Below are 17666 nucleotides of genomic sequence, written 5' to 3'. Positions count from 1 at the left end.
CACCATAGAGTCAAGTAACCATTTTGGCCAGGCAAGCAGGAGAGGGCTCCTGCATCCCCCACCCTCATGCACAGTGAACATTCAGCCCCAGGGAGCCCCTGTAGGCTAAGAGACTGGGCCCCCCAGGAGGCAGCCAGCAGATGGCTGTGACCACCCCAAGCTCAGGGCCAGGCTGGGCAGGCCTGGCTCTCTGGGCCTGGGACCATGCGCCAGCCCAGCCACTACTTTCTCTGCCTTCCGAGAAGTTGGGCCTCTCGTGCCATCACTGGGTTTTGTTTTCCTAAACGGCTCAGCTAACAGGAGCCTGCTGGCTGCGGGCCTCAGCCAGAGCCAGGCTATCGGGTAGCTGTGGCCACATCTGGAAGATGTTTGGCAGAGCCCCCCGCCCCCTGCACCGCAGAGGCCGGCCTCAAAGCAGCAGCCGATAAGCGCCTGCTGCCGCCTCGGGCTCCAGCAAGCTGCGGGCCTCAGATCAACAGCCCTGACTTCCAGCGGTAGGAGAGGAGGGCAGAGGGACAGGGTGATCTGCAGCCAGCTCCAGAAATCACAGAAGAGCAGAGCCCCAGACATCGGCCCAAAAGGCAATTTAAGGGGACAGCAAGGGCTGGTCCGTCCCTTCTGCGCATGTGTGCTCTTCTCTGCTGAGCCCCATGATGCCCATGCCCTACAATCGCCAGGATCACCTGTGATGGACTCCATAGCCTGGGCGGGGCTCTCACACCCATGGTCACCTCCTTGTCCTGATGGACGTGGCATCGTGGCTGTCCCCACTGCACAGGCTGGGAAACAAGCTCAGTGAAGAGCCAGTGTGCCTGAGACCTTGTGCCGATAGAGTGAGATCCAACCCTGTTCTCTTCGGGGTTCCCTGATCCTGAGTGCTGTCCACTGTCCCCCACGGCCTGCTTGTCCTTCTGTCTGATGGCACAGTGGGGAACTTCACCGTGGACCATCCCAGCCACCAGGCTCTGTGGGCACCGAGGCCTTGGCTGTGGGGTTCATTGCTCCAATGCAGTGGTGTCTCTCACACTACCCGGGAATACTGGCAGCCCCACCAAGCCTGGTGTGTGACTGACCATGGGCAGCACCCAGAAAATAAACCAGAGCATGACCCAGAAAAGGAGCATGAAGGAGAGGAAGCCAGGGGGAGAAAAGACCTACCACCGCTTTCTCGAGCCTTCGGGCTTCCCTGCGCTGCTTCGTTCAGCCGCCATCTCAGACAGGCACTGGGTCACCTTGTTCTGGTTTCCATTATGAGGTCTTCTTCCTTAATTTGCAGAGAAGGGAGTTTCCAAGTTTTTCGATCAGCCACTATCACTGATTTCTCCCTGGTACTGAGGTCAGGCGAGAGACCCCATGCTTTGAAATTGGCTAAGGTTCGCCTTATGCCCGGGTGTGTGGTCAGTTGTCATAAATGCCCTGTGGGAACCTGAAAAGCATGTGCGTGCCGCACACTGTGTATGAGCCCGTCAGACTGAGCTTGCTGGCTGGTCGCTTAACAGTCTACGCCCTGCTAAGTCACTGCTGTCGATTCCTGAGGCCCCCCCAGGGGGCAAAGAGCAGCCTTTAAAACAAAGGACGCTGGAACAAATGAGAGTCCACATGCAAAAAAGGGAACCTGACCCTACCTCACAACATACCCCATAATTAACTCCAAAAATCCAGAGAGCTTTTAGCAGAAAATACAAGAGAAAATCCTGTGACCCTGGGTTAGGCCGACATCTCTTAGCTTCCACACCAAATGTGAGATCCATTGAAGAAAAAAATAATAAACTAGACTTCATCAAAATTGAGAACTTCTGCCCTTTGGAAGACATCATTAGGAAAATTAACATGATGAGAAGCAGGCTGCTTCCTGACAAGAAAAAAAATATTTTCAAAATCAAAATAGCCATATGACACAGGGCTTACATGCAGAGTATATAAGTAAATTTTCAGAACTCAGTGATAAGAAGATAAACAACTGAAGGAAAAATGAGTGAAGGATTTCAACAGACTCTTCACCAAAGATTTATGAGAGGCCAGTGCGTCCAGGAAGGGAAGCTAATGTCATTCTATCAGCGGAAAATCCCAAATGAGATCCCACTTCACACCCACCAGGATGGCTGGAGTCAAAAAGGCAACATATCACATAAACAGTATCACCTAATTCCTGGAAGAGGTAAAACTACACAGACAGAAACACAGGGCTGGCTGCCCAGGAGTGTGTGGGGCAGGGGGTGGTCAGGGCTCTGCCACAAAGGGGCCCAGGTGAACTGTTGGGGTTATAGGAGCATCTTAAAACTGGATTGGAGTGAGGGTTACGTAACAGTGTAAATGGACAAAAACTCATTAAACTTAATATGGGTAGATTTATAGTCTTTAAGTTATATGTGTAGAAACCTGTTTCTTAAAACATTTCCACTCTCACAGCGAATTTGTCATTTTTTCTTGTAGGCGCCACGTTTTGCTTGATGTAGCTTGACATTTTGTCGTTAGGTACATTCAAGCCACATTATAGCTTTCCGATAAATCAAACTTTTTATCATTAGTCATGAACTATTTCTAGTAGTTCTTTTTCGACTTACAGTATGTTTTTATGATGTGAATATAGTCTTTCCAATTCTCTCTGGCTTCATATTTGCATAATTTTTTCCTTCAATCTTTTTGTATCTTTATATTTTAGATGTGTTTCTTACAAACATGAGCTAGATTTTTGTCCTTTACATCTGGCCTGAAATCATCTTCTAACTGTGACATTCTATCAGTTTCTATATATTGTAATTGCCAATATATTTGGACTAATTTTTACCATCTCAGTTTGTCTTTTCTATAGATTCTGCCTTTTCTCTGTGTGCTTTTCTCCCTTTTCTTGCCATCTTTTGGGTTACTGAGATCTTCCATTCTTTTCTCTCTGCTCCTGGACTGTACACACTCTATTTCTATCCTTTTCGTGGTTGCTTATCAAAGTCTATACGAAATCAGTCCCTGTCTTCCTCCTGAACGTCACAAGGGTTCAGACTTCCCAACTGCCATCACTCCTTCCCTCACTTTGAGGCCATCGCCTTGTACTTTTGCTCTGTATTCACGTAAACCCCACATCACATTCCCACCATCGTTACTGACTCCAATTTGCCCACAAGTATCACAATCCCCTTGATTTCATCCTGTCTGAAGCTTCCGTGGTTCCATCGGGGGTCACTCCCCCGCTAACTGTCTTTATTTTACCCTTCCCGCTGGATAGGGACTTCTGGCTTCACAGTCGTTTGCTCTTAGCACCTTGATACCACTTCTCTTTTCTCAAGTTCCTGTTGTTGCTACTAAAATGTAAGCTCTTGGGGGTAATTATCCTTGAAGGTAATCTATGCTTTATCTCTCTGTCAGGTCTTCCCTTGGTCTTTGGTGTTCTGCATTTTCACTCTGAAGTGACTAGGTATGGATCCCTTATTCTTTCTCTTGCTTGACACTCACTGGGCTTCTTTTATTAGTGGGTGGCTGTCTTTCATTAGATCTAGAACAGTTTCAGCATAAAACCTCTTCAGACAGACCCCTGTCCCTATTCTGCCCCTCCTCATTTTCTGGAACTCCAATCAGCATGTGTTTATCTCCACACTCTATTCTCCGTGTTCTTTCCTGTTTCCCAGATCTTTATCTCTCAGTAGTACATTTCTCCTAATTTCTTTTGCCTCATCCTTCAGTTCACTAATACCCTCTTTAGCTGTGTCTAAGCTGTTGTTAAACCATCCTTTGGTTTTTAATCCAAGTGTTATGTTTTTTATTTCTAGCAGTAGGCTTGTCCTTTATCAATGTATTCAACTCCCTTTTATTTCTTGTATAAACACATTTGTTTTATCTTTGGGACCTGATTTTCTAATATTTGAATGTTTCGCCAGTGTGATTCTATCACCTACTATTTGCTCATGGTGAACTGTCTCCTTGTTGTTTAATCAGTGTTTACCATGAACTATTCATTCGCTGTAGAACTTTGTAGAAATTTCCTGAGGTCTGAGACACAGGCAGATTCCATTGGAAAGTGGAATCTTTGCTTCTGCCTTAGCAGGGGAACTCCCGGTCTGAGAATCCTTTAAACTAAAACCCCTTGCTTGAGCTTTGGGTGTAATTTAGGGAATGTGAATTCAGGCTGCACACACATGAGGGCCAGCTTATCACTATGAATTCTTACAGAAGCTTTCCTCCTCAAGTCAGCACCGTGGCTTGAGAGAGGCAGTGCTGATACAATCCCTGGAAGACAGAGGGTTTTCTAGTTTACCTTGAAGGGAGCCCTTGGGAGCCCAGGATTCATGGAGGTGGTCTTCCATTAGCCCCCCAGCATGGCCAGGCTCTGAGCTTTGTCTTCTGTCCTCAAGTGCCAAAGAGAGCCAAACAATGATGCTCTGCTTTACCTAAGAGAATAGAAAAGTTTCAATTCTCCAAATTCAAAAGGAAAAGACAGTGTTCTTTGGCCATCATAACCCAGGCATTCCAGAACCCATTTCAAATCCATCCCAATATTGATGACAGCACACTTCAGTTAGCCTGTCAGCAGTAGTCACACTGAAGGAACAACACTCCCTCAGCTGAAGACCACCCACCTCCAGACACTCCCTTCTGAGCATCTCCTCAGGCATGACACCACGCTTCTAAGTGTGCCTGGCTCGACAGTTGCTTGGGCAACCTCATGATGACGGCTCTCCTGGCTTAACAAACAATAAGTTCAGCTTTCTGTTTCAGACATGGTGCAGCAGCCCTCATCCCCCGACACCTCAGAGCAAAGCCAGCATTTTTTTTAATGTGCCATGTTCCTCTCTGGGTCTGCCTTGCCCCATCCTGGCCTGAGGACTCCACGTCTCCTAGCCTGCTGAAGACAGTGTTCAGGATGGGCATCTTTTATTCTGTCCAGAACTGTCAGGCTGCTGTTAGTGAGAGGGTTGGCAGAGGTTTTAACTGGCTGTATTGATAGGAACAGAAATCTTTTACCCTTACTGTACAGATGAGGAAACTGAGGCACAGGGATATTGAATAACTCACTAAAGGTCACATAGCCAATAAAAGTCACAGACTCCAACCACAGAACTTGGACAGTCTGGCTCTAGGATTTATGTCCTTAACCTATGCTTCTCTCAACAGATGAGAATCCCATCCATCTACCACCCGTCCATCCATCCACCCATCCATCCATCCACCCATCCACCCATCCATCCATCCATCCATCCACCCATCCACCCATCCATCCATCCATCCATCCACCCATCCACCCACCCATCCATACATCCATCCACCCACCCATCCATCCATCCATCCACCCACCCATCCATCCATCCATCCACCCACCCATCCACCCATTCATCCATCCATCCATTCATCCACCCATCCACCCACCCATCCACCCATCCATCCACCCTTCCACCCATCCACCCATCCATCCATCCACCCACCCATCCATCCATCCACCCATTCATCCATCCATCCACCCATCCACCCATCTATCCATCCATCCACCCATCCATCCACCCATCCACCCATCCACCCAACCATCAATCTATCCACCCACCCATCCATCCGCCCATCCACCCACCCATCCACCCATCCATCCATCCATCCACCCACCCATCCACCCATCCGTCCACCCATCCACCCACCCATCCATCCACCCTTCCACCCATCCACCCATCCATCCATCCACCTACCCATCCATCCACCCACCCATCCATCCACCCACCCATCCATCCATCCATCCACCCACCCATCCACCCATCCGTCCACCCATCCACCCATCAATCCATCCACCTACCCATCCATCCACCCACCCATCCATCCACCCACCCATCCATCCATCCATCCACCCACCCATCCATCGCCCATCCATCCATCCATCCACCCACCCATCCATCTACCCATCCATCCACCCATCCACCCACCCATCCATCCATCCATCCACCCACCCATCCATCCACCCACCCATCCACCCATCCGTCCACCCATCCATCCATCCATCCACCTACCCATCCATCCACCCACCCATCCATCCACCCACCCATCCATCCACCCATCCACCCATCTGCCCATCCATCCACCCACCCATCCATCCACCCATCCATCCACCCATCCACTCACCCATTCATCTACCCATCCATCCACCCATCCACCCACCCATCCATCCACCCATCCACCCATCTGCCCATCCATCCACCCACCCATCCATCGCCCATCCATCCATCCATCCACCCACCCATCCATCTACCCATCCATCCACCCATCCACCCACCCATCCATCCACCCATCCACCCATCCACCCATCCATCCACCCATCCACCCACCCATCCACCCATCCATCCATCCACCCACCCATCCATCCACCCGCCCATCCACCCATCCACCTACCCATCCACCCATCCATCCACCCATCCATCCACCCATCCATCCATCCATCCACCCATCCACCCATCCACCCATCCATCCATCCACCCACCCATCCACCCATCCGTCCACCCATCCACCCATCCATCCATCCACCTACCCATCCATCCACCCACCCATCCACCCATCCACCCATCCACCCACCCATCCACCCATCCATCCACCCATCCACCCATCCATCCGCCCATCCATCCAATATTTGTTGGGCTTCTCCAAGCCAGGCACTGGTTGAGGCTGGGGATCAGCCGTGAATAAGACTGATGACTTCACCGCCCTCAGACAGTGGGCATTCCAGAGGGAGTAGGCACAGGAGGGAGGGGAGGGTGCTACAGAGCCCCCTTCACAGAGGCCAGTAGCAGCAGTCAGATGCTTGGCACCTCCAGAGGCATACTGGCCCTTCAGGCTGGATCTCAAGGCCTCTGGGAAGCACTGCAGGAAGGAGCCCCTAAACCGTGGGAACCCCAGTGCACTGAGAAGCTGTGTGACTTGCCCAAGATGGTAGCCAAGCCAACATCTGAACACAAACCCAGTTTTCCCTCCTTCCATTGACGCTCTAGTGAGGAACAGCTTCCGGGCGGTACACCTCTGAGTTCATGGCGGTCATGAGGGAGTTACGAACCGTTGCTGGAAGCCAGCACCTCCCCTAACTTCTCAAGCCTGAGCAAAGCGCATCCCGTGGACTGGGCTGTAGACAAAACTTCTTAGTCCCACAGTGTACCCAGGAGGCCTTAGGAAGTCAACACTTTTCCTAAACTCTGCAGGCCAAGCAGATCTCAGCCTCTGTCCTGTTACCCTGAGGGTCATAGGTCCCCAAAAGGGCCTGACACCTGTGTCAGCAGAGCTGCTGCAGGAGAGGTGGACTTTCGGGATGATGTCATTCGGAGAACATCTGGGCACAGCTGTGTCCTGAGGACACTGCCCCAGCCCCTCTTGGAACACAGGGTCGGACGCCATTCCCAGCACAGGCCCCGCTCCAGGAGGCCAGGCCAGGGGACGGCGTGTCCCGGGGCTCAGCTGGCCCCCATCCCAGCCTGACAAAGCAGTCCCCAGCCCTGTGGGTGGGGGACACCTCCAGCCTGAAAGCAGAGGAATGCACAAGCTTCCCCTCGGAGACCTTCCAGGCTGGGTGCCTTCTGTCGGGTAGGGCTGGGTGCTGACCTCCCAGAGTGGCTGGGAAGACAGCAGGACAGGGCTTTGCAGCTTCTGGAACCCTGCACTGTGGTTCTCATCGACCTACTCAGGAGCCACCGCGGAGATCCGAGGACTTGGTGAAGCCTGTCCCCAGAATCCTGCACACAGGCCACTGTGGGCTGCGACTTCCCTTGGTCAAGAACTGCTGCCCTCCCAGCCCTGACCCAGCAAGTTGCTGGGGCAAGTCATGTCCCCTCAGCCTGAGTTCCAGTTTCAGAGACCCCCAAGCATTGCCTGCCTGCTGTGTCACGCCCCCAGAGGCTGGCCTCACATGTTCCCCCAGTGTCTCCCCTTAGGTTCCAAACCTACTACAGCATGTAGTTTATGCCTCCGAGTGTACACACGCATGTGTGAGCGTGTGTATGGGGTGAGCGTGGTGCACACATGCATGCACTGCTCCCTACCTGATAGATCATATTGTCCTCTAAGACCTGGCCCTTCCATGGTCCCCCCACCTCCCCTGCTACCCTCCCAAATTGCCCCTCCACGAGCGTCCCACCGCTCACCACTCGCTGCCGAGGAGTGTCCTGCATCCACATGTGCATATCGCCAACTCATGGAGCCGCACTGGGGCCCCATCCCGCTGACTCAAGTCCTCCCTGCATCTCCCCAGCCCTGCGGTCGGTCAGCAGCCACACTGTCAGCATGTGATGGACGGGCAGCTTTGTGATGTTTTCATTCATTTTTTTCCCGCTTTTTACCTTGCAAGCAACACACGGGTGTTTTATGCTCAAAACAACCATTTAACTTTTCAGAAATGAAAATTCAAATGTGCAGATGAGCAAAAGGAAGAATATTCAAACCACCTGAAATCGTGGGCCTTTCCCCCTGCAGACACTTCTGCCAGGCTGGGGGTCTGAGCTCGCACTGTGCATGAACTCACTTAATCCTCAGACAGCCTGAGTGGGAGGCGCTATTACCATCCCAGCTGAGGGAACAGACAGAGAAACTGGGCAGCATGCCCAAGGTCAAGGTCAACTGAAAGTGACAGGGCAGGACTTGGACCCTGGCAGTGAGCTGCAGAGCCTGTGGTCCTGACCCCACGCCGTCCGCGTGCACACCAATACCCCTCTCTCTGCAGGACTGGGACACTCAATCCCAGCCCGTGTCTCACCTTGAAATCTCTCTCAGACAGCTTCCAAGGTCAGGGGGCCGTGTTCTTTCTCCAGTCTGTCACACCCCAGACCACCGAGTCAGCCCCAGTCGGCAGGGTGGACGGGAGCTCCAGGAGGGGGCCCGCTCTGCAGGGCTGCACGCCCAGTCCGTGGCTGGGCCCCAGGAACCCTTCCCGGAGGCCAGGCCAGCTGCTCCACCCCCAGCCCGCTGGCGCAGACACGCATTTCAGCTCCCGACGGAGGAAAGGCCAAGTCTGCGGCAACTCAGCTTCCCAGAGGCCAGGGGCCCGATCCAGGTCGTCAAGCCTGCAGTTCAGGCCAGCCGGCTTCAGGGGGGAGCATCGGGAGGCCCCAAACAGTGAGGACGCTGCTCTCGACCTTATGTAGAGGCCGCAGAGGATTCTCGTCACACCACACCCCCCTCCGCCCTCCCCGAGAGTGGCGTGAGCTGAAGCAGGACGCACACAGGGTAGATCAGGGGCTTGCCCAGTGGTTCCCAGGGATTCTCAGGTATCAGACAGCCTCCCTCACTTCTACAAGCTGTTGTGGGACAGGAGCCTGCTCCCCGCGCCACTGAGGGGCTCCTCAGCCATCATGTGGGAGCAGCCCAGAGAGAGGTGCTGGGCTGGCTCCGGGGGCTGCTTCACAGGAGCCCCCGCTCCAAGTGTGTCTGGGGGAGTTTTCAAAGCCAGAGCATCTCTGAACTGAAGACCACCCGCCTGGCCCTCCAAGGGCCAGGCCCATGCTTGGAGTTCCTGACTCAGACACATCATGTCTGGGTTCGCAGAAGAAAGGGAAACAGCCGAGGCTGCGGGGGACAGTGTGGGGAGGGGGCCTACTTCTCAGCAACAGCGGAGGGGCCCGATGGGCACTCAGCTCCATTCTGATAAGTAAGAGTGTGAGGACAGAGGAAGACGACGAGGTAGTTGAGGGTGCTCCCCGCCCAGGAGTGCTCAAGGGCAGGTCTGTGTGCACAGAGAGCAGCCAGGCAGACCTCCAAGAGCCCCCTGCACCCATGAGCTCCAGCTTCACCCACAGGCAGGCCCCAAGCCTGAGCAGTCCCTGGCTGTGGGGTCCAGGGCTGCACACACACACACACACACACACACACACACACACACACACACACACACACACACACACACACACACACACACACACACACACACACACACACACACACACACACACACACACACACACACACACACACACACACACGCCTGACCCTGAATGCTGGAGCTTCTCATTTGGCAGGGTCCATCCAGCAAATAACACAAGGTGGCAGATGATTGTTGCCCCAGCAGAATGGGGACTTGGGGGCTTAGGGCGCAGAGAAAGCCTGGGAGGCATCCTCAGATAGAGGCATTTGCTCTTAGCCCTGGAGAGCGCCGCATCAATATGCTGGCAGGCTACAGGGCGATAGCTGGATTTTCTCCGACCCACCAGTAATGGCCTCTGGTTAGAGCCTCTCAGCCCGGGCCCGTGAAAGGCACTAGGGCCCCCACCCCGGGCTGGGGTGCCGGGTGTCCCTCCAGGAGGTGAGGGGCATGGCTCACAGCAGTATTTCTGCAGCAAGCACGTTTTTCCTGTCTAGGTACGTTCACATGGGCCACTGCTCATATCACCCCAGGAGATGCGGTCCAGGAGCCCTGGTGAGCCGAAACAAAGAAAGGCCAGGCAGCCGTGGTGTGTAGGCCACCCCCTGGTGGACACAGGGGAGGCCCAAGGGATCCCAGGCCTGGTGGCCTCGTGGTTAGGGCTCCATGTCCCAGTCAGGAGCCCTGCGGCCCACTCCCAACCCGCCCACAAGCCAGGCCTGCACCTGGGGACAAGGACTCTAAATGTTCCCGTCAGAGGGATGCCCTGACCCCAATCACCCGCAGCCCCTCCCCCCATGCCACTCCCTGGAATATCCCCATCCTCCATTGCATCCCAGCCCCCCAGCCAGTCCCTTAAAGGACAGTGGGGACCTGGTGTCCGTCCTCTAGACCCATGGATCCTTCTCTTTAGCAGCCAAAAGGAGCCAGGCTGCTCAGAAGAGCCCCTCCCTCGGGTGGCTGATCTTTTGGCCCGGAGACCCCTCTCAGTTGTTCCACAGAGGACAGCCCATGAGCGCCCAGGCCTCTGTCAGCCTCCCAGGTCACAGATTTGTTGTGGGCCCGCTCCTCAGACAGACATTCTGCCTACTTCCCTAGATGGGGCCTGTGAAGGCTGGGGCTGCTTCTGCCCCTGAAATTGAAGCCATAATCCCAAGCACATGTGGCCGTTCAGGGCGCAGGACCAGCTGGAAGCCGGCCCAGGCCATGTCGACACGGGGACATAGATACACACATGGGCACACATGCCATCTATTACAGTCACCAGGCCCGACCATTAAGGCTGGGTTCCCCAGCTCACCCCCAACCTGACTGCTCCCTGTGGACACCCTGTTCAGTCTCAGGCTCCAGCCACACCTGCTGGTTAGAGCCCCTGCCGCTCCTCTTCCCACCCTAGGGCTTCCGGAACCTCACCCGCCCCATAGCCCCATGCCACTGGCTGGCTACGGCCCACCTGAGTCTGCGCTTAGCTCAGATGCACTCTGCCCCGGGAGGGCTGCTTGGTTCTGGCTGCAGCTGGGTCTGGAGCCCTCTCCTCTGCACCAAGGTAGCCTGTGCACATGTCTGCCCAGTAGTTTATGTTTGGTGGGGAGGGCCAGTGCCGGTCACCCTGACCACCAGATCTGGGCACCGGGTGTAGGTGAGAAGCATTTGAGGATCGAATAGACACCCTAACAAAGCTGTCAGCACTAAGCCAACCTGTCAAACAGGAAGTGGGAGTGCTTTGTTAAAGCACATGAGTGCACACACACATACATGCATGTGCTTCTACATATGCACGCTCATGTGCACCACACTTGTGCACATGCACACATATATGTGCACACGTGTCCTCAAGGCCTGTGTGTGGGCCAGGCCCTGGTGGGCCAGCATTCTGCACCCTGAGAAGAGCTGCGGGGAAAAGAGGCCGGGCACCAGCTCTGCCCAGGACAGGGCACCCCTGCCCCTGGGGGTGCTGCCCAGGATGTGCAAATAATGGGGGTTCAAAGCCTTCAGGTATGACTCAGCTCCCAGCCCAATTCCTCTCCCCAGTGGCTCTCATAGGAAACTCCTCTGTGGTGGACTTTGAGGCCAGCAGAGGGGCTAGGGGTCTGAAGCTCCCCACCTCCCATCAGTGGCTCAAGCCCTGGTCTCCCTCTGGATAGGGTCAGGAGCTACCCAGAGCCATGGCAGCTGACTCCAGGCCACACCTGTTTCTAGGGCTGTAGGCCTGGCCCCCTTTCCACCACCTTCTGCCTATGTCCAGTGGACACTCCCGAGGGTTCTGTGGGGGATGGAGGGTGGCCTGGGTCCTGCTCAAAGCCCACCAGGCAGAATCCAGCCTGCCTAGTGTGAGCCTAAACGCTAAGCCTGCCCCTGCCTGCAGGCTCAGGCGACCCAGGGACCTTCGCTCGCAAGGTCCTTTGCTGGCATCTCTTTCCCTGCAGAGGTGCTAGGCTCCAGGTCCAGGGCACAAATCCCCTAATGCAGACATTTAAGAGGGGGCAGCCAGGCCTGGTTTGCTTTCCAGTTACTCTGGGCACCCCCCAAGGCCAGGACGACTGCTCAGGGCTCATCCTGCTTTGCTCCTCTGGCCCCTGGGCCCCCAGCCTCAGCCCCGCTCACTGCAGAACAGGGCGAGCCCTCCTCAGCTGGGAAGGTGGCAGCCCACAGCAGGGTGCATCCTGGGCACGGCCCCCCAGTGTGGCCACTTCCCAGGGCGGGATGTCAGCAGCAGGCAGCACAGCTCTGAGCCTCAGTTTCCTCTTCTATTAATGGGAGGAAGAGTCTGCAGTGAGTGACAGGACGAGGGGCGTGGCGACCAGTGTCTGCATGCAGACTGGAGTTCTGGAAGCACCATCAAACGACAGCTGCAAACAGCCCTCACTTGCCCCCATCCCTCTGTCTCGCCAGGAGCCCCAAAGGCCTACCCCCCAGGGGAATCCAGTCACAGCTGGACTCCCCACCCCCCGAGGTGCCCTCGGGTCTCCCAGTGGAACATTTTTGACATATTCTAAACTGTCAGCAAAAGAAGATGAAAATTCAGTAATTGCTTTTGGCGGGGAGTCCACAGGCCAGCATAGGGCCAAAAATAACCAAGGGAAGGCTTTCCGGGCCACCTGCAGCCCTGGGGCTCTGCGCCGGCTCTGTCTGAGCACGGGGTTGGACTGCTCTCTGCCTAACCCTGCCGCCAGCCACCAGGACAAAGGGGGGAGTCTGGAGGGACGCAGGGGAATGGCTGGACAGAGCGAGACTGTCGCTTCCACACAGCGAGCCAGGAATGTCCAGCCGGCCAAAAAATGTAATGTCATCCTTGAGCCACAGTAGCTGCTGTGCTGTTTAGCCACCCGCAAACTGGCTGGGTCCTGGGGGAGGGTGCTGGCTGAGGCGGTGAAGAGGCAGAGACGGCAGGCTGCCCAGGTCATTCTCCGCCCAGACCCGCTGCCCCGCTCTCGCCCCAAGCCTGGCCCGTGCCAATCGCAGGCAAGGGACTGTGAACCCCAGGGTTGTTAGGACTGGGGTCACCACACACCCGGCCAGGGTGGGGGACCTGGGTCTGACCCTTCCCAGCACAAAGGCCCAGAGAGGCAAGAACTGACTTCACCCAGTCAGCTCAGACCCCGTGTCCACACCGCAGGCGTGTCCTCCCCTCCTCCCAGCCTCGGATCCCTGCCTGCCAAACAGCTGGAAGCGGAGAGTCAAGGAGAGAAGCATGCAGGACACGGGGCATCCAGCTCAGCTCCGCCTGCACCGCCCCGCACACCGCCCGGCACACACAGCTCTGCAGACCAGGGACTGCAGACGGTTTGCCCACCTCGTACAGCAAGGGCTCAACCCCAGGCCGGCGGCCCTGCCGGGACTGGACCAAGGAGCACAGTGGGCGGGGGAGCTGCAGCAGTGCCCCAAGGAGGGGCTGACAGGCAGCAGGGGGCGGGTCAGCCTCACCCTGGCCTTCCCTTGCTCCCTCTTTGTGCCCCATTCAGGATGCACCTGTTGAAACCCCAAGAAGGTCCCCAGGAGCATCCACTGGGGGAAGCCGGCCAGGCCTTTGGTGTGAAGGAGAAGAGAGGGGTCCTGCCAGGGCCTGGCTCTCTGGACAGGCTGCTCAAGTTATGAAGGATATTGTCCCTCCGCACCCTGTCCGCCTGCCATCTCCCTGAGCTGAGAAGAGAGCTGTGCACCGTGTCACCTTGTTCTTGTCTGCGCACAGCCCTGACCTGGTGTTTCTGTTCACCTTAGGAAGCACTTGATGGGGGAGGACAGGCGAGGTCGTCCGTTGTGCTGGGTCTCAGATGAGCGCCCTGCTCCATGGGACTGAGAGCCACCCACCTGTCAGCAGGGAGCCAGGCCAGGCTGTTCTCCTCCTCCTCTGAGTGGACACCTGGCTTCTCTTGACAAGCAGCTGTGTAGTAGGCAGGGTCCTGACTGTCTTGAGAGCCACCTGCATGCCTCTGAGGGCAATTCCCTGGTGACCATCTCAGAGTGCAATGGGGAGGGCCTCTAGGCCCCTCCATACCCCGGTGAAGAGGGGCTTGATGCCCGGTGTCAGTTCAGAGCACACGAGGCTGCAGCACACAGGAAGCCAGCTCGCACGACCAGATGCCCAGGCTCCAGGAGGTTCCTGCCCTGTCCCTGCCTGCCATCCCTAGCCTGGGCTCTCATCGCCAGGTTGCAAGAGGGCTACTGCACCCCCAGACAACACGACTGGATTCCAGGCAGGAAGAAGAGGGTAGAATCCCAAACCTCCCTAATCAGGAAGCACGGCCCTTTCTGGACACACCTGTCTACACCTCCTGGCCAGAACTGACTCACACAGCCAGCTGGCTGCAAGGACAGCAGGAAGGTCTGTGTTTTCCGTCAGGCACGTTGCCACCTGAGACAAAACCGGGGCCCTTTCCGGAAGGAAGCAGAAAGGAAGAAGACAGCAGGGTCAGCACTCCACCCCAGCAGGCTGATGAGGAAAGGAGAGTCAGGCTGGGCAGCCCTCCAGAGGACACACAAAGGAGGTGCGCCAGCGCGAGGGTGGGAGCTGGTCCCATATGCCTCCCCCATCCGCTCGCCTCAAGAGCAAATGCTTCTTCCCCAAAGCAGAAACCCGTTGCCCCTCTCTGGGCCACTTAACTTTGCAAATGCCCCCAGCCCGCCACCAGCCTGATAGGAAGGATGCCAGCTTCACTCCATCCCCAGCCTCTTCCAGGGAGGCCACACATATTAACCACATGAACACATATGCATGCGCACATGCTTGCACACATGTACCTGGGCATACCTATGCACGCACACACACATGTACATGCATGCACTCACACAAACGTTCACAATTTGCGCATGTAGTCACTTACATGGGCACACAGTATACATGCACGTGCATGCACATACACAGGTATACATACAAAGCACATATGTACACAGCCAGGTGTGTGACATGTATGTGTGCATGCGTGTTTGCCGCATGTGGGCACTTGTGTACACACATGCACCTTGTGCGTGCACACACATATATACACAGGCACATGCACACATATATGCACATTCACACACACACGCACGCTACTGAGCTGTCTGCTCCCAGTGACTCTTTGCCAACCAGCTCGAGGAGCAATCCGCTAGCCCCATGCCAGGACACTCTGGCTTGTCCCAATCCCCAGGCCCATCCTGTTACCCTTTGCAATGTCCAACCCACTGAAAGCACACATTTTCCTAACCTCAGGCATCCCCTGGAAGAGGGGGAAAGAGTCAGGAGCCCAAAGTGGAACCACAATGTTTATAAAACAGGCCACTGAATTACACAGAACAATATTTTCCTTGCAGGTGCAATTTCTCCCTGGACGAACTGGGAGGGGCTCGGCGGCCTGCGAGAACCACAGGGGCTGGGCCAGATGCAATGAACTGGCCCCTGGAGCTAAATCGGAAGCCACATGGCATTTTCATGGGCACTGGCAGAAACGCAAACAAGCAGAGCCGGCACACTGGCCCTTGTCTGACCGCGCTTCTCTATAGCTCTTTGCCAATGGGCAGGATGAGGCCTCGAGCAAGGTCCGGAGGGACTAATCCCCCAGCCCAGACTGCTGGACTTCCCCACACTCCCAGCAGGAAGCCGTTTCTGGGGGTGTAGGGGTGAGTGCCTGGAATCTGTGCATCAGTCTTATACTTGGAGGGAAGGCGCTAAGGGTTGGCTCTGACTCTGGCAACCTCTGAAAGGTCTGAGGAGGGACATGGGCCTGGGCTACCCAGAGGCCACCAGCCCAGCCCAGCCCACCTTGGAGGAATCCAGCAGTCTGTGCCTGAGTTAAAAAGGCCACCCCTGACCTCAGAAGTTCGGTCTCACGGTCTTTGTCTGACAAGATGCATGGAGGATGGGCAAAAGTGGAGAGGTAGAGGAAGGGGTGGGGCGTGGGCGGAGCCGTGTCCTGCCCACAGCCTCTCTCCCCCTCCAGCAGGGAGGGGATGTGACAGAGGAGCAGGGGAGAGCCCCCCAGGGAGCTCACACTTGGCTGTTCCTTGCCCCCACCCCCCGCCCCCACGTCCTGGGCAGTGGCTATGGCAGAGCCCTGATTCTGCTCGCCTCTTGTGCTGGGCCTGCAGGATAGGCGAGTAGCTCAGGAGAGGAAGCAGAGGAGGCAGGGAGCGACAGTCTCAGAGTCCCTGAGCCCAGTCAGGCCTCCCTCTTCCCGTATCAGGAGGAGGGTCCGCCGAGAAGGGCTCCCGCGGTCCACCCATCCCCATCACACTGGTGGCCAGAGCAGCCAGTGTCTAGCCACCAGGTCTTTGCTCTCTCAGTTCCCCATCTGAAATGCCCATCCCCATGTCTTCAGGACGTTCCCCGAAACCTCCAAAAAGTCTCTGAGGCTCCCCGCCTACCTCCCCATGGTGGACAGGCCAACGCACTGGACTGAGTCCACCATGGCGGAGATAGGGTCGGACAGCTCCCCGGCCACTCCAGCCCGGATGCACAGGGGTGCCCCTTGGCTTCGGGAAGCAGAGGAGAAGCTAGAGAAGCCCCGCTCCTGGGACCGTGGGACGGACAGCACATGGTGGGGTCCCCTGCCCCCGAGGCTTCAGCTCCCTGAGGGGCAGTTGGCAGGTGAGAACAAGAGCATGCAGCTCCCTGAGTTCCCGGGACCCCGCCACCTGTCTCCCATGGGGCCTGGCACTTGGTAGGTGTCTTGATGAGCATTTATTTGTTCAATAAGAGACCAGGGCACCAGAGCCACCAGTCCCAACCTGAAGGTCTCCACACCACTCTCACCCCCAGGGAAGTGTGTCTTCCTTTGTCAGGGTCGGAGGGGGCGGCTGGGAGGCAGGAAGGCCCCAGTGTCCCTGGGCAGAGTCCCCAGGCCTGCCCCCTGCCACCCGCTCTCCAACTTCCTGAAGAGTTATTTTGTAAGGAGAGTATAGGTACAGAAATGGAGAAAAAGGAGATAAGTAAAAAATGGTAAAGGAAGTCCTCTCTGGGTAATGGGATTTGTGCTTACCCACAATCTCAAATTTTTCCACTTTAAACGATGACAAGCCTCACCTCCTCTACCCTGAAGGCCGCCACAGGGGGAGCCCACGGCAGGTAGTGCAATTCTCACTTTAGACACCAGGTGGTGGTCAAGACCGGGCCTCCCAGCTTTCTCCAAGGTTCTTTTGGGTCCCGCCCAGGAGGAGGGAGAGGGCGGGCACAGGGCAGAGTCCGCTGTGGAGGTGACCACAGAGTAGCTACCCACTGGTCCTCACAACAATGCCCAGAAGTAGGCATTGCCGTCCTTATTGGATGACTGGGGAAACTGAGGCCCAGAATGGGCAAAGGCCTTGTCCACCATCACACAGCCCAGTGAGGACAGAGCCCGGACTGGAACTCTCACTTCCTGACACACTTTGACTCATTCCACAGATGCCCAGG

At 56.0% G+C, this 17666-nt stretch overlaps 1 long non-coding RNA gene across 1 annotated transcript; it reads right to left on the bottom strand.

The window, feature by feature from the left end:
- Positions 1-54: 54 nt before the first annotated feature.
- On the bottom strand, positions 55-8267 carry LOC118920485 (uncharacterized). The gene is made up of 3 exons (XR_008996821.1): positions 8091-8267; positions 4247-4379; positions 55-1264 (listed from the first exon to the last, which is right to left on the bottom strand). It is a non-coding gene; the product is annotated as an uncharacterized LOC118920485 (long non-coding RNA).
- Positions 8268-17666: the final 9399 nt, after the last annotated feature.

Source organism: Manis pentadactyla, chromosome 3, assembly GCF_030020395.1.
Source record: "Manis pentadactyla isolate mManPen7 chromosome 3, mManPen7.hap1, whole genome shotgun sequence".
In the NCBI taxonomy this organism is placed as follows: Eukaryota; Metazoa; Chordata; class Mammalia; order Pholidota; family Manidae; genus Manis; species Manis pentadactyla.
Note: the sequence above shows the minus strand (reverse complement) of the source record. Positions and strands in the feature narration are given on the sequence as shown.